Below are 17,678 nucleotides of genomic sequence, written 5' to 3'. Positions count from 1 at the left end.
TTGATGAACTCCAAGATTTTTTAGACCCATAGTTATGGTGGTGCTAATGGTGCAAACCACCAGCAAAAGTGGTTGCAGCCTGAGGTTCCTGGTGGCAACTGTGATGAGACCAAAGATGGAAAGACTACTAATCAGTTGCAAATCAAGGAGTTTCCAACAATTGTTGACAATGATGTGATAAAGTTAAAAGGGGACACTGATTGCAATGATTTTGGCAATTTCCTTAAGAGGGAGATCTCGACAGCACCAGTTGTAGGGGAATTTTCAGCCAACGATATGCAGACAGATATTCCCTTCTGTGAGCTTAAAGGACATGTAGAGGAGGGGACTAGTTTCCATATGGGACTTGAGCCTTTGAACCCAATTTTGGTAAATGTTTCTAAACATGACACCCCTTTAAATGTGATGTCCCAAGACAAAATAGACCTTTCTGTTTCTGACCTTTCAATTGTAAAAGTGGAAGAGCCCAAGAAAAGAGGGACTAAATGAAAAAGAAGGGAAGGGAGGTACATCAAAATGGCTCTTTGGATCTAGGAACTAAATCAAATGAAAGGAGGAAAATAGGGGTGAATGCATATGGGTGGATAAGGTTGAACCTGCTAAGAAAAATAGGGCTGGGTCTTGATGTCTACAACATTGACACTGAGTTGGTGGAGGCTGCCTTGCAACTCCACCAATAACAATGATAGGCCTTGGTTGGAACTGTAGTGGCTTGGGAACCCCTGTACAATTAGAGAACTTCACTTGTTAGTGAAGACTAAGTGGCCCAAGTTTGTTTTCTTAATGGAAACAAAGTGTATTAGGAAAAGGGTGGAGGAGGTGAGAAGAAAAGTGGGATTTGATTCTAGCTTTGTGGTGGATAGCATTGGGTTGACTGGGTGGATTGCCTTCATGTGGAATAGTAACCTTGAATTGAAGCTCAAGTCCTACTCTCAAAATCATATTTCTAATTTTCTATGACCTTTCAGTGTGAAGAGTCTAAGCAAGAGGTACTGCTCTCTAGCTTTTATGGTTCTCCAATAACTGCCAAAAGAGGTGATAGCTAGAATCTTTTGAGGATGATGAGACCAAAGGTAGATAATGCTTGGTTATGTTTTGGAGATTTCAATGAAATCTTGCATCATCATGAGAAGTATGGAGCTGCCACTAGGCCTTACCAACAAATGGAAGTATTCAGACCTTGTGTGGAGTTTTATGGATTGAGAGACTTAGGTTATGAAGGTCGTAAATTTACATGGCACAATAATAGAAAAGGCAGCCAATTCACAAATGAGAGACTTGATCGAGCTTTTGGCAATTTGCATTGCACTGAATTATTTGATAACTACGGTATTTGTACTCTTGCAACCCAATTCTTAGACCATAGTCCACTTGTGATGTCCTTGAGATGTGGAGGCAGGAAATTGCCTCATGAGGATAGGGGTAGAGAGAAGATTTTCAAGTTTGAAGCAAGTTGGAACTTACACGAGGAATGTAGTAGTCTCATCCAATCTAGTTGGCCAAATCAGTCCTTTCAGCAAAGTCTATTCTTGAACTCTGTCCAGAAAAGTCTTAGCAATTACAGGGCATCTCTAGAATAGTGGAACAAGAACTATCTGTGACAACATGAGAAGGAAACTCAGTCAAAACTTAACCAGCTGTCCACAATGGAGAACTCAAGTACTGGTTCCAATATAGCTGCAATCAAGGCTCTTTAAAAGGATATTGACAGGTTACTTGAAGAGGAGAATGTCAAATGGCAGAAAAGGGCAAAATAGTCATGGTTGAAGGATGGAGATAGGAATTCTAAGTTCTTCCACAAGTGTGCCAACCAAAGAAGAAAGACAAATGGGATTAAGAATCTGTTTCTTGATGATGGCAGGTTGATTAATGATGTGCAAGGAATTTATGAAGCTTTCTGTCAGCACTACTAGACCCTATTGGAATTGAAGAATGCTTGAGGCACATACAACCTAAAGTGATTGAGGACATGAACTGCAACCTCTCAATAAGTTTCACTACAAGGGAAGTCAAGGATGCCCTTTTTCAAATGAATCCTCTAGGCTCTCCAGGCCTAGATGGATTCTCAGATGTTTTCTATCAAACTCACTGGGAGATAGTGGGCAGTGATGCTACAAAGGTTGCTCTTGAGGTGCTCAACCATGGAGGGGATTTGACCTTCATAAATGACACTTTTATTGTGTTAATTCCTAAGTTGAAAAGTCCCAAAACAGTGATGGATTTTAGACCTATATCATTATGTAATGTGTTCTACAAAATTGTCTCAAACATGCTATCCAATAGGCTCAAGAATGTTCTTCCTCAGATCATTTCCCACAAAATGCTTTTGTTCAAGGGAGAATGATTCTAGACAATGTAATTGTTGCTTTCGAAACCTTGCATTTTGTGACTATTAACGGAAGAGGGCAACAAAGCTACATGGCCATCAAGTTGGATATGAGTAAGGCAAGGGTGGAGTGGGTTTTTTTTAGGAAGGTTATGGAAAAGATAGGATTCAATGAGAGGTGGATAAATCTGATTATGAGCTGCATATCTTGTGTTTCTTATTCAATTTTAGTGAATGGGATGCCACAAGCAAGCTTTGTTCCCTCAAGAAGCATTAGATAGGGGGATCCTATATCCCCCTATCTGTTTATTCTTGTTGCTGAGGTGCTAAGTAGTCTACTAAATCATGCTGAAACAGTCAAAGACATTCATGGTTTTCCTATCTGTAGAGGCAAACTACGCACAAATCACATTTTCTTTGTAGATGACAGTTTACTATTTTGTAGATCAAATGTAAAAGGGTGGGTTGCCATCAACAAAATGCTTCTACTATATGAAGATGCTTCAAATCATAAACTTAACAAGTCCAAGACTTCCATCTTTTTCAGTGCAAGTACAAGGAAGGCTACTAAGGACTATATCCTGAGCATTGCAGGGACTCGATCTACCTCTTGCTATGAGAACTACCTGGGTTTACCTGCTCTAATAGGTAGATCAAGGTATTTTGCTTTCAAATGAATCTTGGACAGAATTAGAAGCAAAATTAGTAACTGGAAAACAAAGTTTCTCTCCCAGGCAGGTAAAGAAATTTTATTGAAAGTTGTGGTTCAAACCCTTCAAGCCTATTGCATGGGGGTTTTCAAATTGCCTAAGTCCTTACGAAGTGAAATAAATAGAGTCATGCATCAGTTTTGGTGGAGCCATATGCACTATGAAAAGAAGATGCACTGGGTTTCTTGGGGACAGATGGGAAAAGCTAAGGGGGCAAGAGGCTTGGGTTTTACAAACTTTGAGAGTTTTAACTTAGATTTGTTGGCTAAGCAAGATTGGAGGCTTATTCAATTCCCTGATTCTTTGGCAGCTCAGGTTCTTAAGCTGAAATATTTTCCTCTTACAGATTTTTTCTAAGCTAAAGTGGGCTCTCGACCTTATTTATTTGGAGAAGCTTGTGTGCTGCCAGGGGCTTGCTTGAGAAAGGATCTTTGTGGAGAGTAGGGAATGGCCAGGATATTAAAATCTGGAACTACTGGTGGCTGCCTCGACCTTCCAGCTACAAGGTCCCTCCTCCTGTACAAATATTGCATGAAAATTCTCGGGTCTTTGAGTTGATTAATATGGAGACCAAGCAATGGAATATTCTTGGGACTGAAGTTGCTAAGTATTGAAGATCCCAATCAGTGCATTAGGTGCAAGGGATAAACTCATCTAGATTGGAACCAAGGATGGCCTGCTCACAGTGAAAAGTGCTGATCATAAGCAGAATGAGTGTTGCTGGTATTTTCAGATTCCAAATGCCACAAAAGTCTTCTTGTGGAGAGCATGCCTTGAGTTATTACCTACTAAATTCGACTTGTTCAAGAAAAAGATTGTAGATTCTCCATTGTGGAGCTGCATCTCTCCCATGGATGTATGGAGCAGGGGCCTATTGTTTTTCAAAAAAGAACTAGCAGAGTAGATAGCTTCAAAGAACTGGTTGAGAAGCTACACTCTCTTTCTGATCAAAATGTAATGGAAATATTCTTTGTCATTGCTCGAGGCATATGGATAAGGAGGAACAAACTGATTTTTGAGAACTCATTCACTCATCCCACTAAGGTAGCTAAGCAGGCAATTAAGTCCTTAGAAGAATTCGAGTCAGTACAGCTTATATCTAGGAAAAGTGTCCAAGCATTTCAAGCTGATCAGATGCTCTTGAGTAATAAGAGCTAACTCTTCGGATCTCCAGGAACGAGGCGTTACAAATTTGTAATTTATTTTTATAAAATATTTTTATGATTAAAATATTTCTCTAAAATAATTATACCAAGTGACATTTGTTCTTGCTTTTGAAAGACACATAAATGGATGAAATATTAATAGGCCAGTTCAGCATCCCCAGGTTTTTGCTAGTTAATGGAGGACGACGTCATTTCCCACTTCGAGAATTTACCCAAAGTCTATTGCAAAGCATTGACTTTTCTAGAAAGTATAAATTCTTTCAACCCCAAACACTAATATTTAAGTGACAATAAATCTACCCATAATTCACAAATAAAAACTTAAAACACACATGTTGAAATTAGGACACCTAATTGACCAGTAGTACTGGACTTGCTCACACGTACATACAAAAGCTCTTAGTAATGCAAAGCAGACCTTCAGAGCAAACTTTGAACACACAAAAGGATCTAGGTGGAGAAAACTTAAACACTGCATGCAAAGAGACCGAGATCTACCATCATCCATTGATTTGGAGGAAGATGCTTGCTGATTGAAGCTTTGAAGGACTAATGGATGCCATCATTTGTTGGTTCTAGTCCTTGATTTCCCATACTATCAATGGTACTTATGGAAGAACAGCCAACGCCAACATCAATGCTCAAAGAGTGTGTGGATGCATTAAGAAAATACTTACACTCTCTTCTGTATTAAGATCAGCTTATTTCCTTGTTTGCTTTTCCTAACCTCTTATTCCATCCAGCATCACTGCCACCTCCTTCATAGTAGGCCTATCATCTCCTTCGCACATTTTAAGGCTTGAAGCTTTTTGGGATATTTTTACTGCCTCCAACTCTATTGAGACTTCTTTCATCGTAGGTCGTTTCTTTCCATCCAAGTTCATCAGACACCTTTTCGCAAGGTTTGCGACTGTCATAAGCTCTTCTTCTAGAGCTTCCTCAAGAATTCGTTTATCAAGAATATCAAACAATTTGTTTTCTTCCATCGAGTAAATAAAATACGTGGCTAAACTTTTGGCTTCTGGTGCCCTTGTCAAAGAGATAGTTTTTTCTCTGGTTAAAAGCTCAACAAGGACCATACCAAATGTGGCGCCCCCAATCCCCCTTATATAAATACACGGGGATCGAGACACCAGGATGGTGACAACATGGTCACACATCCCAACGAGGTGTCAGTGTGTGTACATGCAATGGTGTACAAATAAAATAACGCAGCGGATAGTCAACTATGTACCAGAATTTAAATACAAATATTCAAAACAATTTACCTTTAAAGAGTTATACAGTCATCCCAAATAAATTACAAGGGCAATATATAAATTGATAAAATACGAAACTCGATAAACAGGAGCAATCCCAGATCACTCCACCAACGGAGCCAAGCTAAGGCGCGTCATCCTCATCTGCATCAAAATCTGCGATACCATAAAATGGTACCACAGGTAAGTATAAACCAAACTAGGGCTGAGCACCGACCCTTTCGGAGTCAGAGGGCCCAACCTCCGACTCCGACTCCGACTTTGTCGGAGGTTGAATCCGACCTCCGACTCCGACTCTGCACGTACAGAATCCGACTCTGACTCCGCTCCGACAAGTCGGAGCGAAGTCGGAGCGGAGTCGGATTTTTTCATTTCAAAATTCCTCACTTGGTTTACACGTAAAATTATGGAGATCATTTTGTTATGTATTAAACTATAATGCCAAATCTGGAAATAAACATAGAAAAAATCAACATTACCAAAAACAGAGACATGGGTTTGGACTTTGGGTAACCTACCGAATCTTCAATGGGCAGTGATTGATCTATGATCGAATTCGAGGGACGGTGTTCCGTGTTTGCACAGCTGCAATACACCTCAAGAGGCCATCGACGGTGACGACGGGTCACAGACTCGCGGGACCTAGGGTTTCAAGGGAAACTGCGAGAGAGGCTACGCGAGAGAGGGGCTGTGCGAGAGGAGCTGCGAGAGACTGAGAGAGGAGCTGCGCGAGGGAGGGGCTGCGAGCCTGCGAGAGGGAGGGGACTCAGGGGAGGGCTGCATGCCTGCGACGCGTGCGAGACGGAGAGAGGGGAGGGCTAGATTGAAGATGAAGACAGAAGAAATAAGAATTGAAGATGAAAGAGGGGGAAATGCCGAAATGGAACTCCGAACTGATTAATTAACAAGTATAAACGGCGCCGTATTGTACTATACAATACTAATCTATTTTATATATATATATATATATATAAATGAAGATTCACAAAAAAATTATATGATATATATTATTATATATGAATATTAAATAAATGCACCATATATGAAATATTAGTAATACACTAATATACTTGCTATATATATATATATATATTAAATCTCTAATCTCTTATACTTGATATATATATATATATATATTAATATATATAAATATTAGTTATACACTAATAGTGTTAGTATATTAGTATTAGTATTAATATTAGTTATACTAATAGTTATATTAGTATTAGTTATTATTAATAATATATATTATACTAACAATGATATTAATACTATATATAGTAAGATTAAGAAGCTTTCTTGACAGTTCAGCTCCAAGATTGCTCCAAGATTGGTTCAAGAATTTGAGCAGTTGACGAGAGATAGGCTTCGTGGTCTCCCGTAGGGGGCCATGGCGGGCAAGGATTCTGGTCGACGTTCCTTTGCTGATCTGGTATCTGTGGTTCCGCAACCACTTCCAGAATTATTGGTGCCTCATCGTGGGCCAAAGTACGTGGATGGCGAAATGTGTTTTCAGTTCACCAAGGAGGAAATCGCTCGATCTGCGGAACCTTTTAGGTTCTCTATAGTGCTGAAGTTTATAAGACAGAGACCTTCGTTGGATGTGATCCGGTCGTTTATACATCTCCGCTAGGGATTATCATGCATGCCGATGGTTACAGCTATGCGGAGATCAAGAAATGTTTTTATTCGTATGACTAATGAGCAAGATTTCATCAAAGCAATATCTCGTGAGTCTTGTGAAATTAATGGGAATTCGTATCGTGTTTTTCACTGGACTCCAGAGTTTAATGAAGATGAGGAACCGTCTTTGGTCCCAGTTTGGATTGTGCTGCCGGGGCTTCCTCCAAATTTCTATCATGAATCTTTTCTAAAGATTTTAACTGCTCCGATAGGTAAGTTCATTAAAAGAGATAATACAACCAAATGTGCCACTCGCACGGATGGAGCTCGTTTATGTTTGGAGATGGATGCATCAAAAGAACCTATTTCTTATTTCTGGATTGGGATGCCTGGATCGGGCCGCAAGCAAGAAATCATTTATGAGACGCTTCCAGCATTTTGTAATCATTGTAAACTTCAAGGGCACAATGCTTGTACTTGTAAATTGCATAATCGGAGTGATGGAGAAAAGATTTGGATACGAAAGAATGTAAAAGATTCGGAAAGAAAAAAAACAGAGTTTCAAGTGGGAAATAATGTTGAGTTGGATAAAGGTAAGGGAGTGATGATGATGGAAGCAGGCATGGTTCAAGGTGATACAGATAAGATAATTTTGTTGCAGGACCAAACTCGGGATTATGGTGATCAAGAAATGGGTGAAAAGGAGGGGGTAGATATGGATCAGTTGAAGGGTCAAGAAATAGAGGTTAGGTTGAGTGACGAAAATAAAGTATTTGGTAAGGATTATCATGTAGAGGAGATAGTAGAAGAAGAAACAGAGGGATTAAGAAGGAATGAATTGGTAAATCTGGCAGGGGAGGGATCGATGGCAGAGAGGTTTGCTGGGGATGTTGATACAGAAAATTTGGGTAGTAATTTGATTTTTGACAAGGCTTTAGAGCCGATAGTTTCTGATCCGGAGCTACGAAAAATTCCTGAGGAGAATACTGAATGTATGGAGGATACAGTTTCTGAACCAGATACGGAGCTTCACGTGGAACATTTTTCGAAACAAAAAGACTATGCTTCGGAGAATGAGGGAGCTAATGTTAAGCGAAAAGGAACGAGGAAAATATTTCAAAAAGTTCGTAGTTCGAATCGGGTAAGTTCTCGGCCTAATAAATTTTCTTTATGATTGGTTCTATTTTATCATGGAATATTAGAGGATTTGGTACTTCTAGAGGTCGTTTAAAAAATTTGGTTAGGAAATATAATCCGAAAATTGTTGCGTTAATGGAACCTTTTGCTTCATCGGATAAGGCGCAGGAGGTCGCTCGGTTCCTACATATGGATAAGGTTATTATGAATGATGGGGAGTCTGGTAAGATTTGGGTGTTTTGGCATGATGATATTTCAGTTCAGCAAATTATTTGCAAAGAACAATATATTTTAATTCGCGTTGGAGTGGGAAATAACGCAATTATTTGTTGTTTTGTTTATGCAAAATGTAATTTGGGTGAGAGGAGAGAATTGTGGGAGTCTCTAAATGGTCAACTGGTTGGTAATGAACCTTGTCTTGTTGTAGGGGATTTTAATATTATTAGGGAAGACTCGGAGTTTAGAGGTGGTAGATCACGTCCGAGAAGGGCTATGGAGGATTTTAATAATTGGATTGATAATTGTGGTTTAATAGATATGAAGTCGTCGGGTAGAAGATTTTCTTGGTGTAATGGCCAAAGAGGGTTAGCTCGTAGCTGGGCAAAATTGGATAGAAGTTTAGTTAATGCCAGCTGCTTGACTAAATTTCCTAATATGAACAATTGTTATTTATCGAGATCAACTTCCGATCATTCGCCTATGTTTATTCAATTTCAGTCCGATCTTTTTAAGTATGACCATTCTCCATTTCGGTTTCAGCAGATGTGGATAGAGCATCCAGAATTTCTGTAGTTTGTGGGTCGGATTTGGACAGAGGAGGTGGGTGGTTTTGGTCTTCTGAAGCTGGCTTTGAAGTTTAAAAAATTAAGAGTTTCTTTACGTGAATGGAATAAGGGTATTTTTGGTAGAACTGAAGCTCATATTCAGGGGTTAGAAAATAAAATTGAGGTTTTGGAATCTGCTTTACAACAAGACTGGAATCCGGTGATAGAACAGGATCTTGTTAGTACCAATATGGAGTTAGCTAGTTGGCGTCGAAGGGAAGAAATTAGATTGGCTCAATTGGCAAAAATCAAATGGCGGGCGGAGGGGGACCAAAATTCATCTTTCTTTCATGCGATTTTGTCTTATAAAAGGAAACAAAAAGTCTCGGACATGAGATTACATGATGGAACTTATTTGGGATCTCCTGAGGAGATACATTTAAGCGCTGTCAATTATTTTTCAAATTTCTTAAAATCTGAAAGTCATCATAGTTTACCGGATTTATCTCATATTATTTCGCCTGTTATTTCTTTGGAGGATAATGTGATTCTTGGGGCTATTCCTTCGATTAATGAAGTGAAAACTGCTCTGGATTCCATTCCTTCTAATAGTGCGCCAGGGCCGGATGGTTTTGGTTTGGGTTTTTTTAAAAGTGTCTGGGATATTATTAAGATGGATATTATGGAAGCGGTGGAAGAGTTTTTTAGAGGTGGTAAATGGTCGAGATTTTACTCGTCGTCTTTTGTGGTCTTAATTCCTAAGATGGATAAGCCTAATGGGTTTGATAAATTTCGACCAATAAGTCTTTGCTCGGTGTTTTATAAAATTTGTTCTAAGGTGATTGTTAACCGTTTGGCTGTTTTGCTTCATAAAATTATTTCTGTTGAGCAAGGTGCGTTTATTCCTGGTAGAAGCATTTTTGAAAACATTAATCTAACACAAGAAATGGTCCATTCGATTAATAAAAAAATTCATGGGGCTAACGTGGTTTTGAAGCTTGATATGGCTAAGGCTTATGATCGTGTTGAGTGGGATTTTCTATTGATGGTACTTCAATCTTTTGGGTTTTCTTCTGCTGTTTGTGGTCTTATTAAGGAATGTATTACTTCGCCTTGGTATTCGATTTTAATGAATGGTACTACAAAAGGTTTTTTTAAAGGTGGTAGAGGATTGAGGCAAGGTGATCCTTTGTCGCCTTATTTGTTTATTATTTTACAGGAGGTTCTGTCTCGTCTTATAAAACAAAAGGTGGAAGAAAAAAGTTTTGGCCAATTTTCTCAACCTAGAGGTACGGTTTTAATATCTCATCTAATGTATGCGGATGATGTGGTCATTTTCACTAATGGTGGTTGCCGATCAATTCGGTGTCTTCTTAATATTTTGAATACATATGAAAAGTGGTCTGGTCAATTGATTAATAAAGAGAAAACTGCAATGTATTTTCCAAAAAACTTTCGATGGCTAGAAGAAGGAATCTTAAACGATTGACAGGATTTTCAGAAGGTAAGTTTCCTTTTAAATATTTGGGGGTGCCTATTGTGTCGGGGAGAATGAAAATTAGTGATTTGGAAGAGTTGGAGAACAAGGTTAAAAGAAAAATTAGTGGTTGGAAAATGAAGCTACTTTCAGCTGGGGGCCGAGTGATTTTATTGAGACATGTTTTGGCTAGTATGGCATTGCATCAATTAGCAGTTTTACAAATTCCAAAGTTAATTATTTCATCATTAAATCAGTTAATGAGTGCTTTCTTTTGGGGAGAAAAGGATGGAAAGGGTAAGAAAAAATGGGTTGCTTGGAGGAATATTTGTATGCCATTAGATGAAGGAGGTTTAGGTATTAGATCATTTGATGATATGCAAAAGGCTCTTCATTTAAAGCTGGCATGGAAATTGATGCATGAAGATTCTCTTTGGACAAATTTTTTCCGATCAAAATATGTGGGGAATAAACCTTTGATGTTGTTGGATCCTAAAAAGGGGACAAGTTTTTGGCGAATGATTGTTAGAAACATCCCTACAGTTTTGAGTAAATCTAAATGGAAAATTCGAGAAGGAAATGTATTTTTTTGGTATGATAAATGGTTGGATCAGGTGCCTCTTGCTGATAATGTTTTGGTAAGTGAGCAACCTCTTTTGAAGATAAAAGATTGTATTTTGGATAGAGGATGGGATATGGATAGGTTAGAGAGGCTTGTCGGGTCTGAAGTTGCAGAGAGGGTATTAGAGGTTTTTGCAAATTGCAAAGAAGGCAGTGATTTGTTAATTTGGACTCTTAGTGAAAGTGGAAAGTTCTCAACAACATCAGCTTGGGATTGTGTTCGTGTTAGAGGTCAGAATTTTCAGGGGAATAAGTGGATTTGGAATACCATTCTTCCAAAAAAAATTTCGGTATTTATGTGGAAGGCTTGGCATGGGGCTTTAGCCGTGGATGATAAAATTCGAAGAATTGGTATTCCTTTAGTCTCGAGATGTAATTGTTGCATTCAAGGAAATTATGAGGACTTAAACCATGTTTTATTTGCTGGTGAAGTGGCTGCCGAAGTCTGGAAGAAAATTGGAGTTATGCTTGGGTTACCTCTTGGAAGGACTTGGTATGAAACATGTCTAAGTTGGTTTAGGAGAGCTGCTAATGCAACGCATTCTGGAGTCATTTTGGGTATTTTACCTACTGTGATTTCGTGGAGGCTATGGACAAGGAGATGTAAAGCCCGTATGGAAGGGAAATCTGAAACTGGTCAAGTTTTGTGGCAATCTATCAAACAGTGGGTGGGCATTATTTGTCAAGGGTTTTCAAAGCCTAAGAGATTTAATAAGACTGACCGTTACATTCTTAATTGTTTTAATTTACAGCAACTTCCAATCAAAAACCAGAAAAATGAGTACATAGCTTGGTCTAAGCCGGAGTCAGGTCGTGTGAAGCTCAACACGGATGGAAGCAGTCTTGGGAATCCATGTGTGGCAGGGGCAGGAGGTGTGATCCGGGATGCACATGGGAATCTGTTGTTAGCATTTTCAAAAAGCATTGGTCATGGTACTAGTAATTATGGGGAGTTGAGAGCTCTAGTGGAGGGTATTAAACATTGTAAGAATTTGAATTTTAGTGCAGTAGATGTTGAAATGGATTCGAAAGTGGTTCTGGCATGGTTAGATAATCAACGTTGTGGTAGCTGGTATTTGGAGGACTATTGGGAGGAATTTTTATCTCAGAGCATTAATATGGATATACGGTTTATGCATATTCATAGGGAAGGAAATGGGGCTACGGATTGGTTAGCTAAAAGGGGGGCAACTGATGGTGATGGGGTTTGGCAAAGCATGGGGGATGTTTCTCCTCTGTTTCGGGGGTTGCTTAGAGTTGATAAATGGGGTTTACCTTCTGTTAGGCGGAAGAGATAGATGAGATTTGGGTTTGTTTCTGGGTTTCGTTCCGAGCGGAGATGTTTTCGTTGCGTGCGGAAGAGTCTTGTCGTATGGTTCGGCGTTCGGTATTGTTTTGCGGGTTTAAGCAGGTTTTGTTTTCTTTCCAGTTTTCGTTTTACTAGTATGGGTCTGTATTTTTAGTTGGTTTTGTACTTTGTTTTTGGGTTTTGGTTTAGATACAAGGGATGATCTGTATCCTGAGTGTCAGTTTTGTTACCACGGTTTTCCTCCGCCATAAGTGAGGTTGATTAATAAAATTGGGACGGGGCCGCTAATGGACAGGTGGTTTCCGGCTCTTATATAAAAAAAATACTATATATAGTTATAGTGATTAGTATAACTATATTGGTATTAGTTATAGTGATTTAGTATAACTATATAATATATTAGTATAAGTTATAGTGGTTTAATATAGTTATAATACTATAAGTTATAACTATAGTCTATATTAGTATTACTATTAGTTATAGTGATTAGCATAATTATATATTAGTATTTGCTATAGTGATTTTAATTTAGTATAACTATATAATAGTATTAGTATAAATATTATACTAACTATATCACTAATAGTATTAGTACACTAATGTCTAAAGACTAATACTAGTATATCACTATAGTTAATAATTTAATAGTACCCTATAGTAATATAACTATATTAGTATAAGTTATAGTGATTTAATATAGTTATAATACTATAAGTTATAACTATAGTCTATATAACAGTATTAGTATAAATATTATACTAACTATATCACTAATTGTATTAGTACACTAATGTCTAATACTAGTATATCACTATACTAAATATATAGTAATATAGTATTAGTAATTAATACTATAGTGATTTGTATAGTAATTTATATATAGGCTTAAAGTGGTTTACTAATTTATATATAGTAATTAATACTATTAGTAATTTATATGAATAATTCTTTAGTTATTATACATTAGTATTATATGTTATTATAAATTTATAGATTAGTGTTTATTCATTAGTATTACAATATTACATGTTGATGTTATTATGCATCTTAGTGTTTATAGTATATTATAGTCATATACTAAACTATTATTAGTCAATTTAGTCTATATATTATAGTATAAATATATTATTTAACTAGTATATTATTGAGCTTAACTAACTATATAAGATATAGTTGTATAAAATTTAAATAATTAATATATAGAAAAACACATCTTTTTATAAAATATGTATAAAATCGGAGGCGGGGGCGGAGTCGGAGGGACACGTAGGAGGCGGAGGCGGAGGCGGAGTCGGAGGCGGAGGATCGGAGTCGGAGTCAGATCATCAGTGAATCCGAATCCGACTTCGACTCCGACTTTCAAGAGGAAAAAACCTCCGACTCCGAATCCGACAAGTCGGAGTCGGAGCGGAGCCGGAGCGGAGTCGGATTCGGAGTCGGATTGTCGGATTTTTGCTCAGCCCTAAACCAAACAACTCTAAGGATAAAAATACATTAATGCAACCAACATGCATTCATACGACAAAATCCACTTAGCCATAAAATACCGTTTTTTCCCAGAAAAATGATCATTTCCAACACACGCCAAAATCCCATTTTGGCCCAAATTATCCGTAAAACATTTTCCCAAAAAAATGATTCACACAAAACAAACCCTTTATCGGACAATGTAGGCGGGAATGCAGGCGGGACTCTATCACCGTCCCTGCTTACCACCATCCCTATCGCGTGCACCGTAGGCGGGAATCACAGGGACACAACCACCATCCCTGCTTACCACCATCCCTATCGGGTGCACCGTAGGCGGGAATCACAGGCGGGACTCTACCACCATCCCTGTTTACCACCATCCCTACAGTTCCTTTCCACGCAATGAATACTTAACACACAACGAATACTTAACAGAGCACTGTAGACGGGAATCACAGGCGGGACTATACCACCATCTCTGCTTACCACCATCCCTACCGCGTGCACCGTAGGCGGGAATCACAGGCGGGACACAACCACCATCCCTGCTTACCACCATCTCTATCGCGTGCACCGTAGGAGGGAATCACAGGTGGGACTCTACCACCGTCCCTGCTTACCACCATCCCTACAGTCTCTTTTCCTTTTTCTCAAACCAGTCAATCCAATCGTTTCAAACACACCCAAAAATCATTTCTCGCATGAAAACCCAGTTTTCAAATAAACACATGAACATGTATGCAATCATGCGAAAACCCAGTTTTCAGTTACAAACATGAACATGCGTGCAAATGCAGTGAACAAGACACGACACCAATATCCAACAACCAACAAATCACAATGCAAACATACAATCAACTCCATCCGCAATCCATCCGACCCCCGAACTCCTCGGACTCAGTCCGGCATAACCAACCAGTTCACAGTTAAAAAGAGTTAGTGCAAAAATACATTTAAATCACGAAAGTTCTTTGAGAAAATACTTACAGTGCTATATAATAATTTCCGAAGGATCACGAAGCTGCAAGAAGTGGCTGCTCAGCAATGTAACAGTGTAAAATACATTGTGGCCGTGGGTCTCAAAAACCCACTTTTCAACGGAGACAAACCAAGACCCAAAATTGATAGGGTAGGGCCTAGAGAGGTCGGTGAAGCCAATGGTGGTGGTGGTTTGCCGTGGGCGGCGGCGCAAAGGGTGGTTTTAAGGCCAAAAAGTCGAAATCGGAGATGGGCTTGGTTGTGCTTCACCAATGACGGATCGGAGCCGGGGTTGGGTCCATTGGGTTGCCAAGAGGTCGGGGATGAAGTGGTAGGAAGATGGTGGCCAGAGGTGGCGCGACGGCGGGGCAGTGGTGCATGGAACGCCGCGGCTTCAATGGGTTCGTGGTGGCTAACGGCGGCACAAGGGAGGCTGAAAATGGAGGGGGTGATCGCCGGCGGCAGGGGGAGCGGAGGAGCCGGGGCTGGGGGAGGGAAGGTTCGGACGGAGAGAAGGAGAGAGAGAGCTCGAGCGGGAGAGAGGAGGAAGAAGAAAGAAAAAGAAAAGAAAGAAAAAAGAAGAAAAGGAAAAGAAAAGGAAAAGAAAAAGAAAAAATGTAGGGAAAGAAATGAAGTCCAATCCTCACATCTTGGATCACAAAAATGATCCAATGGAAACGATTTTAAAACCACAAGTTAAATGAAATAATTTGAACGTAATGGTAAAGTGAAAATAAAATAATTTAAATCCCACAGTAATTAATTTAGAATAAAGAGATTTTAAACGTATAACAATAATTTAATAATAAGAAAGCACTTCAAAATATAATTTTCACAAACTAAAAATCATAAAAATAACCCACTAAAATCCAACAATTTTAAATTAAGAGAATAAAATTTTGAATCCATAAAAATAATTCATTCAGTAAAAATATACTAAAATACGGGATGTTACACCAAAACTATAAACATCGCTCTTTTCTATAAATTGACTTGATTGAAAATACTTCGAATCCAAGTATCTAAAAGTTCCATGCACTACTGTAGTCATGTGAGATTAATCAATAGCAACGGATCTTGAATTCTCAAAATCTGCTTCTTTTGCTCTGTATTTATCATTTAAGAGAATGTTTGTTGACTTAATGTCTCGATGGTAAATGGGTAATGAAGCTGCTGAGTGTAAATACTAGAGAGCTCCTGCGATGTCTGTGACAATTCGTAAGCTCATATCCCATGTTGGGGGAAACTCCTCGTTTTAATTACTTAGATAGTTCAAAAGAGTTCCATTAGGAACAAATTCATACACTAGCTAGTAAAGGCACTTCTGTCTCCAAGCAACAATCTAGTAGTTTAACAATGTTCCTATGATTAATTTGTGAAAGAACGACAACTTCATTAATGAATTCTTAAAGCTTTCCTACATTAGTTATCTTTGACTTTTTCACAGCAACTATTCTTCCATCATGTAACATTCCATTGTAAACAGTTCCTTGTCCTCCTTGACCGAGTATTCTATTAAAATTAAAATGGTCAGTGGCTTTCTCCAAGTCCTTCGAATTAAATAATTTCGTATTCTCAACATTCAATTCACTTTGAGATATTTGTTGTTGTAACAACAGTCCACCATTTCGTTTAAAGAACTCTTGCCTACGTTCAATCATTTTCCTTTTGATCTTTACCACTTTGTATGACACCCATCCACAAATAAGTAGAAATAACACCCCAAGGCCTTCACTAGCACCTGCTTAACTCAATAAAATAGGAAAAGGATTGGCTGTACGCTCCTTGCAGTTGGGATATTTATATATATTATTAATAGGATTTATATTAAAAATGTTAATAGAGAGACATGTTCTCTAAATGCTACAAATTATTAAGCCTAACAAAATCTTCATGTCGAGGTTCCAAAAATATTTTAAGATACTATACTTTTTGAAACTTCTTTTTTCATTATTTGCTTAATTTCTAATTTAAAAACTTTCATAAATTAATTCTAATACATACGTACCGAGTGCGATAGGAATAATTCTGTAACGTATTCTGGGCGGAATACTCCCATCTCCTTGAAAAGTACATGTGTAACTTCCATCAGCGTTGATGCACGTTTCATTACCAGCGCATGGTTTGCCTAGCATATATACACTCATTAATATCTAAAACAAATGAGTGCAAGCAACAGCCGCAGAGCATCAGCACAATTATTTTATATATATCTTATATATAATAAGCGTCAATAAGTAAGGAGGTGTCGTCCATCTTTTATTTCTAATTTTGTCCTTCGTTTGGTATTTTTTTCCATTTCTGTCCCTCTTGCCATTCTTACTCTATTTACGATTTTTTCATGTTTCCCACCGCCTCCATTTTCTATTCATTTTTCTTTTGTGTCCTTAGTTCTCCTATGTTCGGGATTTTGGTTCTGCCGTATTCTTTTCCAGTTCATATCCTTCTACCAAATTCTTTTCGAGATGGTTATTCTTTTCATCGCCGCTTGAACCGAATTTTGTCCTTTTTATCCTTACTTTTGTTCTTCTAGAAATCTTGTGTTATCATATTATAAATTTTTCTTCTCACGTTTTCCACAGCCTTCTCGAATTCCTTTTTTTTCATCTTATCATATTCTAGATTTATTTTTCCCCCGTTTTCCACCATCTCCATTTTCTATTCATTTTTCTGCTCTGTCCTCAGTTCTCTTATCATATTCATTTTTTTTCCTGCATGCTTGGCGGCACGGGATAGAAGAGACATGGTTGGCCGGTAGCTTACAATGGTTCGGGGGTCAATCAATCTTTCGGACAGTGTGGAGAAACTGAACTACGGTGGTTGGCATGGTGGCTATGT

The 17,678-nt window shown here is 38.3% G+C and overlaps 1 protein-coding gene and 1 pseudogene across 1 annotated transcript in view; one reads left to right on the top strand and one right to left on the bottom strand.

Annotated features, from left to right (window-relative positions):
- Positions 1-17,678, top strand: part of LOC108990529 (wall-associated receptor kinase 2-like) — a 329,567-nt gene that overhangs the window by 80,923 nt on the left and 230,966 nt on the right. The gene's annotated exons all lie outside the window — the stretch shown is intronic.
- Positions 4,925-16,950, bottom strand: LOC108981213 (annotated as a pseudogene).

This window comes from Juglans regia, chromosome 6 (assembly GCF_001411555.2).
Source record: "Juglans regia cultivar Chandler chromosome 6, Walnut 2.0, whole genome shotgun sequence".
NCBI classification, from domain to species: Eukaryota; Viridiplantae; Streptophyta; class Magnoliopsida; order Fagales; family Juglandaceae; genus Juglans; species Juglans regia.
The sequence above is the reverse complement of the archived record's forward strand: the minus strand, read 5'-3'. Positions and strand labels throughout refer to the sequence as shown.